At 44.7% G+C, this 21,723-nt stretch overlaps 1 protein-coding gene across 4 annotated transcripts in view; it reads right to left on the reverse strand.

Moving 5' to 3' along the window:
- Positions 1 to 21,723, reverse strand: part of HERPUD2 (HERPUD family member 2) — a 1,113,814-nt gene that overhangs the window by 980,544 nt on the left and 111,547 nt on the right. The window lies entirely within an intron of this gene.

Genomic DNA, 21,723 nt, shown 5'->3' on the forward strand with positions numbered 1-21,723 from the left:
CCAGAATCTCTTGTTTCCTTGTGCAGAAGTGGACTCGAGTGATTACGTCCAGAGGATACTCCAACTCCAGCGGGTATGCAATCTATGCGTGCTGTCTAGTAGAAGTAGGGATTTGTCGATATGTGGCAGGAGGGATTGGAACAAATCCCCTACATACTCCATCAGATCCTGGTCTTGGACCGATCAGGGCAACCCCCTAATACAGAGGTTATTTCTGCAGGCCCCGTTTTCCATGTCCTCTTGTTTATATTCCAGGATCTCATTCCTATCCTTCAAGGTACACATTTTCTGTTGCACCTCCCGCAAGGTGGCTGTCTAAACTCTGGTCTGTTCCTCTACGTCTCCCAGTCTTTGTTCTACTTCCACCACCCTTTGATCAGTATGTTCCAATTTGGTAGATAATTCCGCCATACAGCTGCAGAACTTTGTTTTGATGGCCAACATGAAGGATTGAATGTCCTCCTTGGTGGCTAGTTGCCCAGAGGGCCTAGCAGGAGCCCGTGGCGGAGACTTCGCCAACTCTGGCTTCTTTCCTTTTTCCGCCGGGAGTAACATCGTTGAGATGTCCACACTCTTCCGGGCCTTAGTGTGTTTGGACATAGCAAAGTACCTTGATGTGGGATCCCATTGCTGGTAAGATGGTCCTTGTTTCTGGTCAGTTGGTGTCCCCAGGTGGTATGGTACTCATTAGGTGCCCCGGAGGAGTAGGGGCCTACGTTATGTTATATATATATATATATTTATTAAGCGCACATACGCCCAGAGGCAACTTGGTGCTACAAGCAGAAGTACAAAGTTTCCTTAGAGGCAATTAAAATAAAAAGAGTTTTCAGTGACTGCCGAAATCTAAGATGGTCAACCGTTGCACGCAGAGAAAAAGGCAAAGTGTTCCAGGCCTTAGCAGCAGCCACCGAAAAGGCACGACCACCCATCCAAGACAGTCTAACACGAGGCACCAAAACTTGGAGAGCAGACTGAGAATGAAGACATCGGGCCGGAACATAGCGAGGAAACTTAACCTGTAAGTATTCTGCCCCTAATCCATAGAACGCACAATGGATGATACACAGACTTGAAATGAATACGTTTCTCCACCGCCAGCCAATGAAGCAGTCTCAAAGGAGACATGTGAGCCCCAAACGGAGGATGAAGGATGGCTCCGGCTGTGGCATTCTGGAGAAGTTGAAGCCGGTTAATAAGAAAACAAGGCTGTGCCAGATAGAGTGAGTTGCAATAGTCAACAGTAATCAAAACAAGTGCCGCCACCACAGGCACCTGACATTTTACCAGAATAAATGGAACAACTTTCTGCAAAGAACAGAGCTTGAAATGGCCACGCTTACAGACAGCAGCCACCTGTTCGTCCATTGAGAGGAAGGAGGTAATTTTTACCCCCAAATTTCTCACAGAGGGTGATGGCAAAGGAAAATGAGCAAGAGATGGGGGCCGAAAATCTGGGGTCCAAAACAGGAGAGGAGAGGTTGTACCAACGACCAACACCTCTGTCTTATTGCCATTTAATTTCAACCAGTTGGTCACCATCCATAGATGAAACTCCTCCAGACACTTAAGCCGAGCAGCTGTGTTGGATCTAGTAAGATCCAGACGCACCAGAATTTGTGGGTCATCGACATAGGAATAATATCGAAACCCATGGGATAGAATGAGATGCAGAAGGAATCTACTATAAATATTAAACAATATAGGGGAAAGAGCGGATCCCTGAGGGACTCCCCAGGAAAGAAATACAGTTTGGATCGAAACGGAGGAAGAGAGACCGACTGCGAACAATCGGCCAAGAAAGCCGTAAACCAACCTAGAACTTGGCCGAAAGACGGGAGATCAGGGTGAGATGGTCAACCGTATCGAAAGCAGCCGACAGATCTAACAGAAGTACTGCTCCAACACCACCCTGATCCACCAAGCGGGCAAGGTCGTGTAGCACTGAGTTCAGAACCCGGATTGGAAAGAGTCGAAGAATCCAGAGGATTCCAAGAAGGAAGAGAGCAAAGGGGCCACCAGCGCCTCCAGCACTTTCATCAAGAAGGGCAGGAGGGAAATAGGAAGAAAATGAGCAGGCTCCTCATGGTCAAGAGAGGGTCTTTTCAACAAAGGAATCACCAGGGTGTGCTTTAAGGTAACAGGAATAACCCCCTCAGTGAACAAGGCATTAACTGCTGCAATGATTTCAGATATCATATCCTCAAGATCTCAAAGGCCCAAAGAGATAGCATCCGCCGGTGAGGCTGACTTGAGGCAAGAGACAGCCTCAAGTATATCTGAGTCAGAAAATATAGGAAAAGTAGACCACAGCGAATTAGAGGGGGGGGGAAACATCTCAGGCGCCACATCAGTAGCCAAATGGCGAACCTCAGCGGCAATGTTATTGCGAATGGTCGTAATTCTAGTATGGAAAAAGGAAGACAGCCGGTCACAAAACTCCTGTAACGGCGGCACCTGAGGCCCTGTCTTAGTAAGGGTAGATAGTGACTGGACCAACTCAAACAAAGCCTTTGGATGGTTAACCGTAGCTTCCACCTTGTGGCTAAAGAAGACCTTTTTTGCCTCAACAATTTCTTTATGATATGCTGATAGAGATTGGCGGAAGGAAGATTTTTGTTTCTATGGAATAACACACCATTTTCTCTCACTTGGCCTACAGTAGTTTACTAGCCCTAAATTCATCTGGGAACCACGGCCCGGAGAGATGGCTACCCGCTCACTGCTTGGACCCGTGGGGGAATGACTGTAGAGCGCCGCCCTAGGTGGTCCCCACTGGAGGCAACAGATTATGAAGAGAGCTTTTATTGGGCCTTCGTAGAGACTTCCCGGGCTAAGAGGAGTCAGTAGGGCTGAGACCCATGTGTCCACAGTGCAGGGGTGAAGGGGGGGTGCAGCAATCAGGAGGCCCCAGCTGTCTTCAGCTTCCGGAAAGTGACGGGGTAGAGTTGCTTGGCCCTGGTGCCCCTGAGAAGGAAGGGGGGGAGCCAGTGTCACTTTTTCATTCCCCGCGGTTTCAGAAAGGCTCTCTCCTGCCGTACGCTGACATCCCCTCTCGGAGTCAGCATTTCGTGGTAGGTCGTCCATCGCTCAGCGCCTTGAACAAGATCTCCCATCTGGTTGCGAGGCTAAGGTGCCGGGCAGGCATCGGAGCTTAGCAGCAAACACTCGGGAGTCCCTAAAAGGGGGTAGCGGGGGGAAGGAGCCGATACTGCCCCCCCTGAGTCCCTGTGCCTCCCGGGGCCACAGATTCACAGTGAGTTACTTCAAAGGGGAGGAGGGTGCGCGGGTTGTTTGGTGCCTGCTATCTCGGTTGGGTTGAGCCGTTTGGCCTCATATCCGCTTGTCGCATGGTCAACCCAGCCTGAGTGCCCTTGGCAAGGACCGTAGAGAGCGCCGCAGCGCCATCTTGAGGGGAGTGAGTCGGTGCCTCCTTGGGATCGCAGGCTTCAGCGTCCGCTCTGGTCCTTAGGCTGTTCCATACCCACGACAGCTACCAAATATCGCCTCAGGTGTTTACATCTTCATTGCTGGGCGTCTCCACCACGGCACCAAGCGGGAAACACTATTTTTTCGCTGTTTCGACAGGCTTCATACGGAGGACATTAACAGTGCAGCCACATCGATGGCGCTGCTGGCCACGCCCCAAAGAATTCTATATTCTAAACAGAAACATCTGTGTATCAATAACCACATGAGAGAAGATACAGCTTCAACGAAAAAGTTGCTGTGAAGAAGGCAAGAAGAGAGAGGACTGGGAGAAGAGCTAAATTCTCTTGACGTATTTTGAGTTATTCATATTAGTGGTTGGGGCACGTACAGTTGGGTTCGGGACTGAGGACAGATTATGCTTTTTGACTTCCTGATGACAGACAAGCACCTTTAGTTAATTTAGATAGGCAGAGCAATCCCTTTAGTAATAGGGAAATATGGGCATTTTTCTTATATTTTCATTAAAGAAAGGTAACATGTCCTCAATGTGTCAGACTCCTCCTTCGGACCCGCCACAAATGGCAGGAACGGCAGGTTGTGTGTAGAAATCATCAATAATCCAAGTACAACCTTTCAGAAAGAGATTCAAAACCAAGGTTTTTCTGAAGTTTGTAGTTTTATCCCACTCACCACCGAGGGTATAAGACCCCACTCTTAGGCAAGAACAGATTGGGTGGAGGGTATTGCGGGTTCTCTGCAAAAAAGGGGGTTTAGGAGGTCTGCTCCTACCCTGAATTTCTTCAGGCTGTTCTTTACAAACATTTTGGTAGCCTTGTGGACAGAGGGTGTCTAGCGTCACTGTGCAATGATCTGTAAGCCACATTTCTGTTATTCCCAGTTTGTCTCGCTCCAATTCCTTCAGGGTGTCACTATGTTTGGTTGAATTCTTAACAGACAATCTGGCATTTAGGAAACCTGTGTTAAAGAACCTTTTGGGTTCAATATATTTTATAGGGGCAATAGTATGAACAGTGGGGTTGTCTATAGAGGGGAGTCTGGGGATAGAATCTAAGGTCCTGGCTCAGATTCAGTTTTTAATTTAGTATTTTATTCATGCCCAAGAATAGAGGCCAGTATGGGTCACAACAAGTAGCCTCACACTATCACTTCAGTTTGGGTAAGGCAAGAATTGTAACCTGAAAGAAGATTTCCTTGGGTTGATGGTTCTGTCCATGCCCCTTAAGGAAGAGGTATTCTAGCTAGCCATACAGGTAGTCTAAGCCTTGATAGTGTGTTGCCCCGGTATTGGTCTGGGTGGGTATCCATGCAATCATTTATGGATCTAATCAAATAATATGTTCAGAGGCCAGTAATCTGTAATGGCACCTTTGGTGCAAGAACCATCCCCTGAAAAGCATGTTTTTAGCTCAAAGAGATTGCAGTGGTTGGTGTTTTGGGGTGGGGAGGAGCAGATAGTGGGTAATAATGGCCAAACGAAGTCAATGTGTGGGTGAAAAGCTAAATAACCCCAAGGGCTATTTCTCCCCAACCCCCAAAAATCATCATCCATCTCTCTTCACCTCCCATGCCATTAGATTCAGCTTGCAGTGCCACCTAGTAGCCAAAACTAAACATGCATCTTTTAATGTGCATTAATTGCTAGGTGTTTCAGATTTAAAATCATACCTAAAACCTAAAAAAATCAATTTACACCCAACTTTAAAAACAGGGATCATGGTACAAGGTAACAACACAAACATTGTGTTCTTTGGCTCTGTTATCAGCTCTCTCAACCACTCTCACCACAGTCCTCTTCACCTTCAGATCAAGGATATGAAGTTACAACCTAGAATTCAAATCGCATGAGTCAGCTGGACCAGACTTCATCCCAATAGATCTTTACAGGTATGAGATCTCGATCTGGGTGGCAATTCAGTGAAAATTGTTTAACGCCATCCTGGATTGGTGGATGCACTTGTGGAGGGATGCGTAGATGCCCCAAGGTTGGGGGCAAGGATATGGCTAGCCCTCTTATGTGGATGACGCCGTTATTTTGGCAAAAAAAAAACAAAAGGCCTGAAGAATTCATTAGATATTTTCACCAGCAAAGGCAGGGAACTCCAGCTGGAGGGGAATATAAATAAAACCAAAGTGATGGTTTTTAAACCAAGGTTTGCCAGGAGCAGCTCTTTGAAAATGGAAATCGACGATATTAGGTTAGAGCAGGTGACCCATTTTGATTATCTAGGGATTCGATTTCAGGAATCGGGCAGCTTGTCGGAGCTGCTCTTAAAAGCTGAGATAAATCTGGTAAAGTATAGTGGGGCAACTCAATGATTTTTGATGTCATGGCAGTGAGGCAATCTCCCCAGCCCTGGGCCTGTACAGGAAGAAAGCATTGCTGGCGTCCCTTTATGGATCACAGGTCTGGGGCTTTGCTAATGTCGGGTCATTAACCACACTAGAAAACAAGTTTATAAAGAAACTACTCTTCCTGCCTAAAGGTGCACCTACTGCCCTGATATGCTTGTATCCAAGACTCTTTCCAATAGCGGACCAGATTGCTCTAAAACCAGTTTTATACTGGATTAGACATTGGCACTCCGAGGGGCTGAAATTATATCGTGAGGCACTTCAAAATGTCTTGTCCCTGGAGGGGGGAAAAAGCTGCAGCTGGTCTGTCCATGTTAAACGCACACTTACTGAGCTGGGCGCTGGTGCTTTATGGGACAATCCAGCCCGTATCTGCGGGCCCTGCTCCACTGCATGTTTGAAAGTAAATGCCAAAATGAAATCTAGAGTCAGATTAGTTGACAGGCTGGCTCTACTAAAGGAGAAACTGGAGTTCCTTCCAGTCAACCTACTGGGTAACAGCAAAGCCTTTCTGGATGAAATAGCCCCAGCATATGAGAGCTCCCTGTACGTCCGCCTCAGACTTGATATTTTGCATGTAGACTGGTATACCAGGATATGGTCACCCCAAAATTCGGGACTCTGCCCACTGGGCAAATGAAACTATCGACCACTATCTGTTAATCTGCCCAGTTAACCAGAATTTTAGACATATGTATCTGAGAGGAAAAATGCTTATACAATTACATGCTGCAATGCTGTTCCTGATGCAGACTGTTGAAAAAAAGGCTGTCTTTGCTGTCGCAAGAAGTACCCACAGGGAATGACTGCAAAGAAAGAAAGCCTTGGAAAATGTTCCCAATAGAATCCTTAACCCCAGCTCATAGGTTGATCCTGGTAAATGAGTGCCCCGAGTGCCTGACATTAGTATTCGAAGGGTGAGCAGCATTTTTGGCTAAGCAGACAGTGTTATTTTAGAGGCTGCATGCTTACTCTGCTCTATGGGTTTCTTTCCCTTTTTGTGTTTATCTAGAGGTATTTTTTAACTGTTTTATCATGTGATGCTTTTTAAGATAATTCATCTTTCTTAATATTTGTATGAAATTTATTCATTTGTTTTTTCTCTTTTTATATTAAATGTATAAAATTGTCTTAACGGTGTATACCGAGAAGAAGCATGAAAATGAAATCGCATAAGTCCGAAGATTGGTAGCTACCTGTCATTTCCAACCTAGACAACAGGAAATCCCTGCAGGCTTTGTTTTGCCCTATGCAAGGAACCTAAGGGTATCCTCCCATCTATTCCCCTTGGATCTTCCTCTCAGGTGGCCAGGGAAAGGCTATCGCTTTTGGATCCCGATCCAGCGGATGGATATACGAGGGAGGATCACCTGGGTGGAGGGTCCTTGGGAGAGAGGGCATCTGCAGATGAGACATAGCATTCCCTTTTCCCTATGAAAATTAATCCTCCCCTCCCCCTTCCTTCATGGGGTGTGTCGAGCTATACCTCTTACACATACACACACTCTAACTTTAAAATGTACCACTTTGGTACTGGGACGAGGAAGAGGCATATGAAGGATCAGGCATGTCCTTCTAATTGTCGGAATGAGGGTCAGGCAAACTACTGGCACCTGCAGCCCATTGAGAGGCCACAGGTGCATAAAAGCAGACCCGCACTGAACTGCAGTGAGATCTTGCCTGGAGAGAAGGTGGCTGACGTGTGGCGAGGAGCAAATTTGAACCGGACCAGCATAGAGGGCACAGTGTGTGCCCTGGGGAGGAAGATGGTGCTATGACATTAGAGAGCCGCTAGAGGACCTAAGCCCCAGCACTGGCCAGTATTGTGTGTTCCCATCTGGAGCTGGGGAACACAGAGAAGTCCCAATTACCGTAAAATGCCGCCCAACGGTTCTCTGAGAGTGGGCGCTGCTCGCTGTGACTCCCGACGCCTACCCAGGAGCAGAGAGGAGCGAAGACCTGTGCGAGGTCTTCTGGGGCAAATGCAGAACAGTTGTTAACGCTTAAGCAAGAGGTGCAGAACAAGTGGGTTTAAAACCCAGGTGAAGCCAAAAAAATTGTGTACAAATTACCCAATAATTGTGACGAAACAATAAGGCATGGAAAAGAGGCCCAGTGTTGGGTAAAATGAAACGGCCAATACTGAATACCGAACTAAAGCAACAAAATGGCAATTGAATAATGTGTTGAAAGAAGTGAAAGAAGTTGCAAGCATTGAGAAAAAGTGAAAGTTAGTATGAACAATTATGAAATAACTGAAAGCAATTGTGAGAAACAAGTAGTTGAACTCAGAAGAGCAAGCTGAATGCAAGCTGCGGCAAAGCCAAAAGACTGCCAATATATCAAGGGTGAAATACAAGTTGTGGCCAAGCTAAAAGACTGCCCATATACAAAGGGGGAAATGCAAGTTGAGGCAAAGTCAAAAGACTGCAGAAAGAAACCACAGCAAACATCAAGTGTTGACATTGGTGCCAAGTGGAAACCCAGTGTCACAGGGGGTGCTGTTGCATGCACTGTGAGATGCAGCACTGCGTGTGAGCTCCGTGACCAGCCAAGGTCTGGACCGATAAACACGCTGAAATTAATCCGATTTCAGACCAGAACTGTAGAGAAAGCACATGAAGATGTGAACTACCAGCAGATAAAAAATCGTGAGAATTGGAGCGATAGAACCAAAGATAATTGAAATGCTCTACGCGACCACGAGGAACAAGCCGTCTGAGCCATGAGGAATATGCAGGCACCACCATTGGATACGGCGCGAACACTTGAAACGAACTGGGACAACCAAACCGCAACACTCACATGCCCTCCTCCCACCCCCCTGGGGGCATCGTGGCGGCCTGGGCTCACAACTGGAGCACCGTAGAGGAAAAGCCTCCCCCCCCTGCTCTGCAAGGGGCACGCTGGCGCTCCGGTTAAGGAACTGTCAAGCGCTAACGGGCCGTACAATTTAAGACATTGGAACACTCAATTCCAGTCATCCGGGCCCTGTGAGGCCCCCATACGGAACTCACACAGGGCCGCTGCCCAGAGGTGCTGCACGTGGCTAGGACACGACCCAGTCCGGTCGTGGGATATCCGGCGCTGGTATAAGCAGGAAAAAGGGGTATACGGCCAAATAGGAGGGGGGCAGGAAGGTGTAATAGGGGCAGAGAAGTTTTTATCGGAGGGCAAAAGGGGCACTTGCCCAGGGCAGAGGGGGCCCCCACAAGGCTGCCTGATCTAAAGTAAGATTCCATTGTGCACCAGACTTCAATAGCACATGCCAGGACATTTTATGGCATGCTGCTAAGGCACTAAACCTATTGCCTGTCTGTTTTGACAAGTACATTCTGCCTTGATCAATTAATCACGTAATGATTTCTGTGTTCACTGTGGAATACATAGTTTGTGTGGCACAACTTCTGTAGCATTCTTTCCTTCCTGTGGGAATTATGTTAATGATTGCAATAGCCAAAATTGAAATCCAGATTGATAAACTGAGTGCCACAATGGTTCAGAAGTTAGCTCAGTGTGTTAATCACTCATTGCAGACATATGTGTTCATATGAAAGATTAGAAGAGCGCATTCCAGCAAGGCTGACTGAACCTTTCCTATGTCCGAAGTTTACAGACCTACCTGCATATGTACTTGGTTTTACAGCATAAACGGTGCAATTATCAGCAATGTTCCTGCATCAGATAGGGGTTGCTATAAAAACTAACATGTCATTTGTGTGGTGAAGGTCTAGAAATTGGTTTGTTCAGATGGAGCGTTTGAAAACATAGGCAATCCCCTCCAAAGTTGAGAATAAACTATGAGTCCACGAGGTGAATACGTATCCAAATTCAAGACTGTGGAACCAAAGTGTTAATGCTTGTATACAGGCTTTGCCGGCAGACGATACAGTGATCCTGGTCAAATCATAGAATACATCTTTCATAACTATGCTGTTTTCTGTGGGGTTTGCCTTCTTGCACGCTGGTGGCATCGTTTAGCTCATTACTTGATCTTTCGTTTTATGAAGGGCATTTGAGTGGAAGGGGTGGAAGACAGGAGAGAGTGGACCACATGTTGTAGGACTTGGGCAAGCATATTTTAAAGGTCTGCTCGTTTGACACAAAAACATTTAGCTTTTTGTATAAAAGTCAAAGGTTGTTCTGCATGTTTATGAATGACAATTTCACAAGCCATTGTTTTGGAAGTATTTAATACTTAAAAGTACAAAAGACATACCTAGATTTAAACTGTTAAATCACATCGATTGGTATGCTGGTACTTATATACTTCCCTTGATGATGGAGGGAGTGAAGCTAGAATCATTCCCATTTTGAGTAACACTCTTCCGTAATATTTTGGTTTTAAAAATGGTCAGGTTTGGAAATGTGGTTTGTGTACTTTGCAAGTCAGTTTTATAAAATTAGATTGTTTTAGTACATGGTAAGAGCTGGAAAAGAAAGTGTTCAAATGCAGAAATTGCAGAGTTGGCACACATCCCAGCTTCACCCCTTAAGCAATATGTGATCCTGGGCAACTCATGTAATAATGTATTTCCTAACCTCTCAGAATTGCCAGTCCCTAATCCTTTCAAAATTGTCAGCGCTTCACATTGATTTCCTTCTCAGGGTATGATCTTCATAAAAGCCTCACTCATGGTTTCACTGGCTATAGGGTTGCTTTCACTATAATAGTGAGCATTGATATACTGCACACCACGGGCATGTGTTCCCTTGATCTCTAATGGTAACACTATTTGAAAGCCATGTCCCACTTCTAATCTCAGTCTGTCTGGATATAGGCACCTTCCTGCTAGCTTCTAATCTGCATTCACTGTCCACGCTATGCTATGTGTAGCTTTCTCCTTCCTCACAATTGGTCTACTTTAGCCATGCTTAAGCACTTTTGCATTCTCTGAGGCAGCTAATGTGAGTTCTCTGCCTATTCTGGGTTACATGTACCTTTTACATACAGTCCTGCATTAATACTACAGGCGGCATACCTTCCTGGATGCTATTGATAACAAGTATCCTGTTTCTATACTGAAAGAGAAGTAACCTCTTCGTAGATTGCAAATGTTGGCCATCAAATGCTATTTGTTTATCATGCTGATTAGAGCAAGAATGAAGAGGGTAAAGGAACTTAAAAGGGAGTAAACATGCTTATTTTGAATGCTGCAATGCAGCCTATAAACATATAGGTTATGATCAAGTGAGGGTGGGGGCAAAGAGTGCCACCCGATATTCTTGATCACTTTATTCCTTTGGTTAGGTGGAGGGGGGCCCCAAAGGGGATAGTGGAAGCCAAAAAACCAAAAGCAATGGGGTGAGGCGAGAAGGCAGCACCAGACCAGCAGTGAACGGGAGGGAGTACTGAAGGAGATGAGGTGACTCGAAGAGAGTGGGTAACAGAGGACATTAGGGAGTATAAGGCAAAATAAATAAATGAGACAGCACTGGGGAAAAGAATGTAGGTGGCGAGTTGGGAAGAAAAAGGTGCTACTTCTGGAGAGTGAAGGATGGGAAAACAGTCAATTAGGACATGGGCAATGGATGTACGGGCATGTAAAGTTGGGAACATTAGTTAGGAGAATACCAGGATAAACCTGGTGGGGATAATGCACATCTGGAGGGTAGGTGTCTGCTTAACCCCACCCAATAGGTAAAATACTGCCACGCCTGTTGCTATTCTTCTGAATGGCATGCCTCATCTGCAGATCCTGCTATCTGCAGCAAAGATGAACAAACTTAAAAGCCTGACTGTAGGGACGATAACCAATAATCTGCCATGAAGCATGATATAAAATTCTGCGAACACCTTGAAAAAACATCCTAGCTGTGACCGAGGCCTGGTTCATAGTAATTACATTACTTTCGTTGGCATTGGCCTCCCTTAAGGCTACAAGATCCTAGTTAATAATAGAAATAAACGTCTTTGGGGCGCCAGTGCTGATTGACCCAGCCCATCTTCAGACTGTTGAGAGTCCTATCAATCCAATACCCTCTCTTGAAAGCCTAGTCTTCAAATGCAATTTAAATCCCAACACAACCATAATCATTATTGCCATTTACAGACCACCTCCACTGCCTTACTGAGAGAATCGGAAGAGTTTTTCCATCTACTTACAAGCCATCCATGACAAAATATGTTTTTATTGAGGAGGTAAACATCTGCCACGACTGCCCAAACACCAACTCTGGTGGGGGTGAAGGGGTTGGGGCATGGTATGTTGAAACGGGGAGCTGGTCTTCCTTCCAGGTTTAATGACATAAGTTTATATATAGCCCATAAAGCTATGCGCCATCTGGTTAACTATAAAGGTCACTGTAAGGGATGCACAGGTGATAAGGTGGAGAACGGATTTAAAGCTTTCTTAGTTCCTGGAGGTAGCACCCACTTACTGGTTACATCGTGCAGTGGACATCTTATTAAGTGGATGAGAGCGATACCGGTGATGCAGGCAACACCATCTGTGTTGAGTGGGCACCCCCTTCCTTAATATTATTGGAGAGGAAGTGGAGCAAAGTGGTCAATCATGGTCCGAGTCCAAGTCTTTTTTCCACATCCATTGTTTTGTGGAGGAGCCTGCTAACCAAGCTGACCTTCTGAACTACTTAATCCCCATTTCAACTTGGAGCGCGTGTGGAGAGGGAGTGGAGCGAAGTGGTCAATCGTGGTATGTCGGGGGAAGGAGAATGACACGCAGACTGAACTTCTCCTGCTGTAAGCCTATAATGGCTTTTTATCTCTGGTAAGCGAGTGAGTCTTCGTGAAGTTTGATTCTGTGATGTGAACTTTGCCATTTTCTGTTGACATCATTCCGACTTCATTCTCTTGACTGGGGAAGGGAAGTAGCGGCGAACTGCCTCTGCGCGTTTAAACACTACTGAGCCATCCCTGTACTTACCTCCTGCATTGCCCCTCTGAAATTATGCGAAAGCGTCAGGCTCTCACTGCAATTACGACAAGAGCGGCCAAGTAGTTGGTGGTCGCGAAGCAGGGAGTTATAATAATTCAACTCCGGACATCCCTACCCCCTACACGTAAACGTTGTAGAGGTGGAGGAGGAAAACCCCCTATCGACTAGCTTGGCTTGCTTTATTCAAACTGAGTTGGATATTGATGAAATTGATGGAACTAATGGGATCCAGCCACTTATGGATGGTGGGTCCTTCTTCAATATTCAAGAGAAAACATGCAAACGACAACCAAAGTAACCTAGAGCATGCCCGCAACGTATTGTTGCTCTAGAAGATGCCATAGGGGGGAGCAAATGTAATTCTAAAATTACAGACTTTTTTCCAGTGCGAAATGAAAATGAAATGCATTCACAAGGGCTTTGATTACCCTATGGCGCTGAACAAGGTCTGGACTCTTTGATGGTAAATGTCAGCTCACCATTACAGGGTTCCTTTCTAATAAATCTCTTACTTAGTCTGGCTCTGATTGTGCATGTATCAGCTGAATGGGTTGCACAGTTGAGCGGAGAACCAACTTTTACCATTGGTGACGAAGTACAATTATCATATCTGGTTGAAGCACAAACTGCGGGTATGGCTCACTTTGGGGGCGTGGTTGAACCTGTTACCATGTGTGAGCAACCTGAAGCACAAACACTTTCCTACATCTAAACAGACAACGGACTAACACCAGAGCTGTTTACCTGACATGTCCCAACACATGAGTCAGGTAGAGTGAGGCAATTGACAACCACACACACCTGACAGCCCTTTACCTTCCCCACAGGGATAAGAGGCAGAGCCTGAGAGAACACTACGAGCAAGGCTGAACGCACAAGGACACAACTACACCAAACCGGCAGTCCAAAAGGAGGAGAAAGGCGGTGAGACCTGGAAGGACGGCAAAGGGGAAACTGCCCTTGCCTATTTCAACTCAGATCCGCCAAGCCTCCGAAAAGGGAATTACAAGACTGGGAAGTACAGCTGACGTGTGGACCAGTAGATGTCAACGGTGCACAGGGGCATCCCGCACTGATACCACAGGCGGGAAAGCAGAAGCAAGCCAAGCCAGCTGATCCGATACAATCGGTGTTTCGGAGGAAGCTGATAGTGAACCGAATCGCATTGAGCTCAAGGTTGCAAGTGGCAAGATTAGATGAAGGCAAGAACTTCAGAACAAAGAGCTTATGTGTGTTTGAACTTTTGTGGGAAGCCCAAAGAACGGCCAGCTGCAGAGTGCTCAGGCACCGCAAGAGTGCTCAGTTGAAGGACTCTTGCTGGACCCTTATGCGTTGAAACGGCAAGTACCAGAAGTCTCTATGAAAGGGCGGCGTGAGATGTCAGAGTTGTCCTACAAAGGTCACATCAAATCCCTTGTACAATCGAAAGTCTCTGACCCATTGCCGAGAGAGCGCTACGAAAAGGGAAACCTGCTTTCTGATAAGATTATGAACTGTGGAATAAGTCAAGTATGAACCCGACAGAGGGATGCCGGAAGAAAGCTAGGAGAAGTGAAGCCACACTTTCTGATGAAAATTAGCAAATCATGAACTGTGTTAGAAATTCATTAAACTGTGCTAAAGATGGCTATGTGAACCCGAAGGGATGCCAAGGGGAAGGTACTGAAAGTGAATCCTGCATGGAGATAAAGTAGAGTGAATTGTATATGTGGCAAACGTGAACCCGGCTGAGGGATGCCTACGAGTTAGGGTGAAGAGTAATACACCAGGGAACAGTGTTTCGACGTGAGTGAACTTGGTTGAGGGTTTTCATTGTGTTGTATGCGTAAAAAGACATTAAGCTCTTGAATATTACGAGTGATATTTGAAAGGCCTTAGTGAACCTGTTGGAGGGAGGCCCATTTTGCAAAGAGGATCCGAGCCCAGTGGAGGGAGGTCCTAGGGGCGAAGAGCAATCGCCCAAAAGTGCAAGACCACACAAGGAATAGCATGCCTTCTAAGGCAAGAGACTTTGAGAAAAGAGACTTGCCCTGTGAAGGTTCAGATATCGTGAAATAGACATGTGAACCTTGTGCTGGAGAGGCGCAGGAGTGGGCTGTGCTCAGGAGTCCTGCCTTGTCATGTGCTAAAAATGTGGGCAAGGGAGACCCCGCCATACCCTCCTGACTTAATCATTTTGTGAACACTTGTTTCTTTTCTGGTGAACATCATCCCTCACTCTTTTTTTAGTATAGGCCCTTTTTATTTGCCAAGAGGCCACTAGGACTAACTTATTATTTGATGGTCATAGCTTGCTCCCATCTTAGCTTTAGGTTTAGATTAGCCATTTTCTGACCCATGCATACAGTTTAATAAACACCCTTGAACTGTGATCACTTGTGTCTGCCTTTACTGTTACCACCATGAGTTCCTTACACATGTCAGCTAATCAAACTATTTCAACATGCTTTCCGATTGAGCAGGTGAATGAGTCACGGCTAAACACGCGTGGAGAGCTGAGCTACACACATCACAAGAGGGCGATAATAGCAGCTCTTCAGCTGCAATGTTTCATATTCTGGAGTCCTTGGCAACTAGGTTTTAAGTAACATTGTTCTCATTCTGACCAATTATCGGGCTTGAATAAACTGTATCAGGTCAATAATACTCTTGCTAGCTCTCTGAACAAAATGAATGAGAACATGATGATATCTACTAAAGCACACACTGAACAGCTGAATACCCTATGTGTTATGCTGGACTCTATGACCGGTGGGGCGGACCTGGATTCGGCCGCATGGTACAAACGAAAGAAGAGGAAGGTTGCAAAACAAGCAATCATGTACCAGGACCTCCATGCCAAAAGAAAGAGAAAGGTGCAGGAGGCATTGTCTAACCAATGCACTAACTCTAGGGATCCTAAATACACGCTTCATCTAAAAAGCCCATCCAAAAAGGCTTTTCGTTTGACAAACTGTGCCACAATAGTCCCGCAGCCAATCATGGATGACTTTTCCACAGTATGTGGTATTCTTCAATATAGCCACCTGGCTGCTAAGTGTTGTGGTGGGCAACAACTGCAGCTGCAACAAGCGCAAAACCACCAGGGCACCAAAGAATAATATTCTCATCTAGCAGGTCAGAAAAAACAGATACAATGGCAGAGGCCGCAGAGGTGTCTTCCTATAATTTGGAGGAATTGTTTGTTAATCCGACTCCTGATAATACAGGGATGACGCGGCACATAACGAACAATGCTACGGTCCAAACAGACACAGGAGTAACTTTGCAAAACACTCTACCTGTGCCTCTGGTGGAAACATGTGGTACTAAAATCAAGGCACTACAAATACAAAATATCTTTTGTGACAGCAAAAGATTTTTCCTAAACGGCTCACGGTTGATGGAACTCCTATATTCTGTAATTGTTTTATCAACAGTAGCGACATTCGTATTGTGGATATTTGTGAAAATGTTGAATACGCTACATCAATAGTCATCTTCCATGCTGATGGTACTCTTCACGATATCACGGACCACTGTTCTTCCCTTTACAGACGAGGGTACGAATTAACACTTACTGAGGTGGATGCTAACTTGGGAAGTACATTTAATGATCCAGGTGGCAAGCTTAATGGCGGCATTGTCTCTTGTGCTGCGCAGCCCCGCCGCCCGCAAACCCGTGTGCTAACTACCTTAAAGGAAGTACCAACGAGAGGTGAAGTCTCCAATATCAACCAAAGGGGGATAAGTTACACTGGGCATGACTGGCCAATATGGTGGAGCAGCGTGGCTTATCACATACCTAGCGATTACTCTAGTTCTTCCTACCTGCTCTTAAAATGGAATATGCATGGCCATTGTCATCTGTATGATCAAGATGGATTGTTGGATCATATTGATAGATTCAATGTGATCATGCTCCGGGAGAAATGGCTCACGGTATACACACATTTCGTCGACCACTTTTTCATCGCCGATCCTTTCATCGGCAACATTTTTTAAAAAAAAGATTTTTTAGGGGAGGTGTTTGTGCGGGTTGAGGTATGATTATTTAAGTAAGGGGGTGTTGGGGGGACGCCGCCCCCCCATAAATAAAAAAATAAAATAAATAAAAATGTTGGCGATGAAAGGGTTGGCGATGAAAAGTCCCACGATGAAAAAGTGGTCGACGAAATAACGTAGAACCATGGCTCACAACCCCTCTCATTATCGATGGGTGGATTATGCTTAATCGACTAGCTATTCAAGGGCCTATGGGTCATCCAAATGGAGGTCTTTCTTTGGGTGTTTTACCTTTGGGCCTCGTGGAAGTTTCTTGTGCATCCACCCACGGGAGCTTGTCCATTCGTACAGGAAAGACACCTTTATTGTAAACATATATGACACTCCATATAAGGATGATTATGCTGCTATCTTTAGGGTCATAGAGGAATTTATGGATAATTAGAAGGGAGATACCTGTGTCGTCATATGTGGGAACTTTAATTCTAGGATCCCCCGGGACACTCCCTATTGGTGGGAAGGGGAAAATGACTTCTCTTTTCCTTTGATGTAGCCTGCTAGCATCTACAAGTTGTGTCAGCAGGGTACTATTTGGGCTAGCCAGCGGTATTCAGCCGGCTTCCCTATGGAAAATGGTGCTTATCCCTCGGACATGCCTCCAAAATGTACACATATCGGGAATAAAATGAGTGCATTTTTGTAGCCAATTCTCCCTCTTTGATTAAAGACATGCGTGTCTGCCAACACCAAGAAAGCGATCACTATCCCTCGGTTGCTTGTTTGAACTTTTTATACACCCGCAGATAGGCATCGAGTGCGTCATGAGATGCAACCAATGCCCCCCCAGTCTCCTCTGCACTGCATGTGCGAACATTAATGCATCACTAAATCGAATATCCTGGAGTGACAGCAGGATTGGGCAGGCATTGGTTGCATCTCATGACGCACTCGATGCCTATCTGCGGGTGTATAAATCTATTGGGGAAAATAACATCCACCAAGCTAGCCACAGGTATAACTCTTTATGAATCATGCACGGAGAAGATTATAATCTGCTCCATAGTTAAGCCCCTAGCGCATCGTAGAGTTGGGATTAGCCCCAACAATTATCGCCACCACATATTTGACAAAGAGAAAAGAGCTTTACAAGAGCTGGCATCATTAGCCAATATGGAATTTGAACCGTTAAACCACCCTCATAAGGTAATAGCCATTACAAATATTTATTACAAAATGGCTCAAACTGAATAGATTTGGGATTCAATGCTCTCAGTGGCGGAAACTGGTACATTCATCTCTGATTAATGACAATATTCGGTTCTGGAAGATCATAAATGGTAATGCACCTAAGAGTAGCGACATTAACAGTGTTTCGGAGATGAACTGGGCATTTCATGTAGAGCAGGTTTTCGGTGGGGCAAAGTGATAACTCTATAGGGGTGGAGATTAATGCTAGCTGGATATTTTCGCAAAGTATCCACAACATCTATAGCACTATAATGGCTTGTAAGTCTTCTACGGCCCCTGGCCCAGACGGAATTTGAAGTATGCTAATTAAGAACAATCCTGCAGCATGGGCAGAGGCTTTGCACTAGCTTCTGCGATGGATAAGCGTGACTCAATCCATTCCCACTACTTGGCGCGACAGTATAAATTCAGCCCAGTTTTGAAAAAAGAAAAATCACGCCGACCCACGCAACTATCGCCTATTAGCGATGTTAGATGCCCCTGAAAAGATCTTTGCTTGTGTTTTGTTGGCCAAGCTTGAGAATTGGGCTGATTCTCGTAACATCATCCCATACAACCAAACTAGGTTTCGCAAAGGCTATAACATCTCTGTCAAGAGTTCACCTTTTATCACCACCATACAGCAGGTGTGTATGATAGGCAAACCACCGGTATTTGTGGCTTTCATCACCTTCACTGCTGCATTCCATACTGTTGACAGATGTCGGTTATGGAGAAAATTGCGTGTCTGGGACATCCCCCTAGGATTATTAAAAAATATAATTTTTCTGCATGATCAAACTAGGGTGAAGATCCATATGGATCAACTTAGCAGGACGACAAATTGGATTCCAACCCAGAAAGGCCTCAAGCAAAGCTGTATCTTAGTGCCCATACTGTTTAACCTTTATTTGTCTGACCTGGGAGATGCCATTTTTAACCTGCTGTCCGTTACCCCAAAGTTAGGCGATACCCCACTGCAATGGCTTGGCTATACGGAGGAACTTGTTCTCCTGGACTTAACTCCAGGAGGCTTGCAGTCGACTTTGAACCATCTAAAAACGTATACCAACCACAATTCTTTAGTTGGGAACATTGCCTAGATTAAAATGATGGTTTTTCGGCCAACAAACAAAAGTGTAAAAAAGATGAGATGGATGGGGTAGCAGTTGAAACAATCTCGGAGTATAAATATCCGCGCATCAATTTGGATAATAAAATTACGTGGGGCACAGCACTTAGACCAAGTGAAATTAAAAGCTGCAATAATAGCTGGTTCCATTGGTTCCCTCGCTCGTAAGGGCAGAGGATATTATATAGGTACTGTGATCCAGTTATAATATGCTAAGATATAAAATAATAGATACTATGGGGCTGAAAATTGGGCAAGTACACATTTTGCTGAGTTGCCCAAATTGGAACGTACCATTCTGAAGAGATTGTTGAGACTGCCTCCTCGTACCGCGATTGAAATGATCCAACTCAAATTCAGCATTGTGCCAGTTCTTGTCAAATTTAAACTTTGATTTGGAAATTGGCAAACGCCCCAGCTAACACACTGATTGCAATTATGCATGAAGTAATTTTGTCTAGGGCTAAACATATGCCATCTAGCAATATCATGAAAATGCGGTGTACCCCAGGCACATGACCTTGCTTTGGGTTGGTCCCTTGGCAAATTGAAAAAGTTTATGAAGGATAGGCTGGTCATGGAGAACCGCAAACAGCTAACTGTTGACTTGGCTACAAAAAACATGCAGCATGTTTTGTGGAGTTTACTATATACAGGAACATTTACTGAGAAACATTGAAAGTTTTGTGGCGAACACAGTGGTCTGGGACTACTTAAAATTGTAATTCAACATTGTAAAGTCTAATGAGATAGTGGGGGCCTGGGTCAAACATACCGAGGGAATGTAGGCAATGTCGTTTATGTGGGGAAGACTGCTTGGAGTCTGCCAGACACCTTGCGAAAGCTGCACTTACTTGCAGACTCTCCGTCAGAACACCTCAAAAGCAGTGGGTCCAACAGGGACGCCCTTGACAGCGATTTGTGGGGCATGTTCATGGGTGAAAATCAGTAAGCATGTATAATATTTGTTTACTATTCGTTGGCGGAACATAGCCATCATCTTGGACACACTGCCATGAGACAAGATTTTCGTATTTACTACTTCTTTGCCATTTGTTTAGTGATTTGTGGTCACCACATGATATTAATTCTCGTCTTATTGATGCTGCAATGTGGGCTTTGAATTGTGTGCTCAGTGATATGCATTTTGCCGAGCCCAGGTCCATTGACTGTTTCTTTCTGCGTGGGGGCACCCTTGTCCTTGATGGCTTTAGGACACTGGCTAGTTTACAACCCTTCCAGTTAGACAGGAAGAAGGGTTTTCTTTTCCCATGTCTTTTAAAGAATGTTCAAACTGTAATAGGAAATGGCAATAGTATATAGACTTCCAAACCATCACACATGATTGTTCTTGGAGGTGTGGCAGTGTTAAAATGTTGCACTATTAACAAAGTATGTCTATGGTTCAAGATCGATTTTTTTTATTAGAAATGCATTATTGCTTCAAGAGATTCACCGAGATATGTATGTTTTCTCCTCTCTTTTTCCCTGTGGCATGTATTCACTCTTGCATTGGTTGCAGCAAGGAATACACAGAGAAAATAAAGAACTCAATGGAAAAAAACATGAATACAAACACCAATGTGATCTAAAATTAAGTGCGTCTTTTTTGTCCTGATGAGGGCCTTGGCATGACACTTCCCTCAAGCCCGGCCCGAAACTCGAGTCGACACGACAACAGTTTAAAATCCCTTCAGGAAGAAAAATGTGGGTTTTTTTCTTGCATTATATATAAAGATGTGGCAATTCAATATATTAGAATGGCTGCAATATATGCCAATAGCACATGGTGAAAAAACAAGTGATGTATTTTTGAGGGCTACGAACAACGTCTAACATTAAGGGTCTAAAGGTTAGGCCTGGCGGTATTTTTTAACCAAATGGTCATTATTGCACTTTTGCACAGGTATGAATTTTTTTTTATTAAGGAGGATGGAAGTGATTGAGATGAATGGGTTTATATGAAATCACAGTGTGGTGCAGTGTTTTTAGACAATGAAATTTTATCAAATTAGATTTCAGGTTATTGGTTTTTCATTCAGGCTTTTCATGTAATGTCAATGAGTGATTGTTATTTGTGTATTTTTGCATTATTGCTTTTTTGAGAATGTTTACAAAAGAAAAATTTAAAAGAAATCATTAATAAATAAACATGCTATGAACATTTTTTATTTTGTAAATCAATCTTTTTAGAAGGTATTCAATTTATTTAGAAAGATTCAAATGCAAAGAGTCAGCACATGTCTAGCGACAACGATTTTAATGTTTGATTTGACTGGTATTAAAGTTTGCATTGGCTAACTGTATAATATGGTAATAAGAAATATTTTTAAAATTATTATTGGACACGGTACACAATTGTTACTTCAGAGATATTTGGTCTATACCAGAAATCCTATTGCACAAGGAATCTGAAAAATGTAACGTTGGCAACAAGGATTGTCAACCACTGGGTGGCTATCATGGGTTCACCCAGTCATTGACAATCATCACTGCCAATGTTCCATCGTTGAAATACTCAGTCTCTGGCCATGCTGATGCTATAAGTAGGTTTGCAAGCTTAAATGGTGCTAGTTGTCTTCTAGTGCAGGGGACCACCATGATGGAATGGAACATAGACCTTTTTGGGTCAGCCAGCAATTCTCCTGAGGGCATGGTGATGGAGTGGATACAGCA

The sequence above is a fragment of the Ambystoma mexicanum genome, chromosome 5p (assembly GCF_040938575.1).
Source record: "Ambystoma mexicanum isolate Mex_15411 chromosome 5p, UKY_AmexF1_1, whole genome shotgun sequence".
NCBI lineage: Eukaryota > Metazoa > Chordata > Amphibia > Caudata > Ambystomatidae > Ambystoma > Ambystoma mexicanum.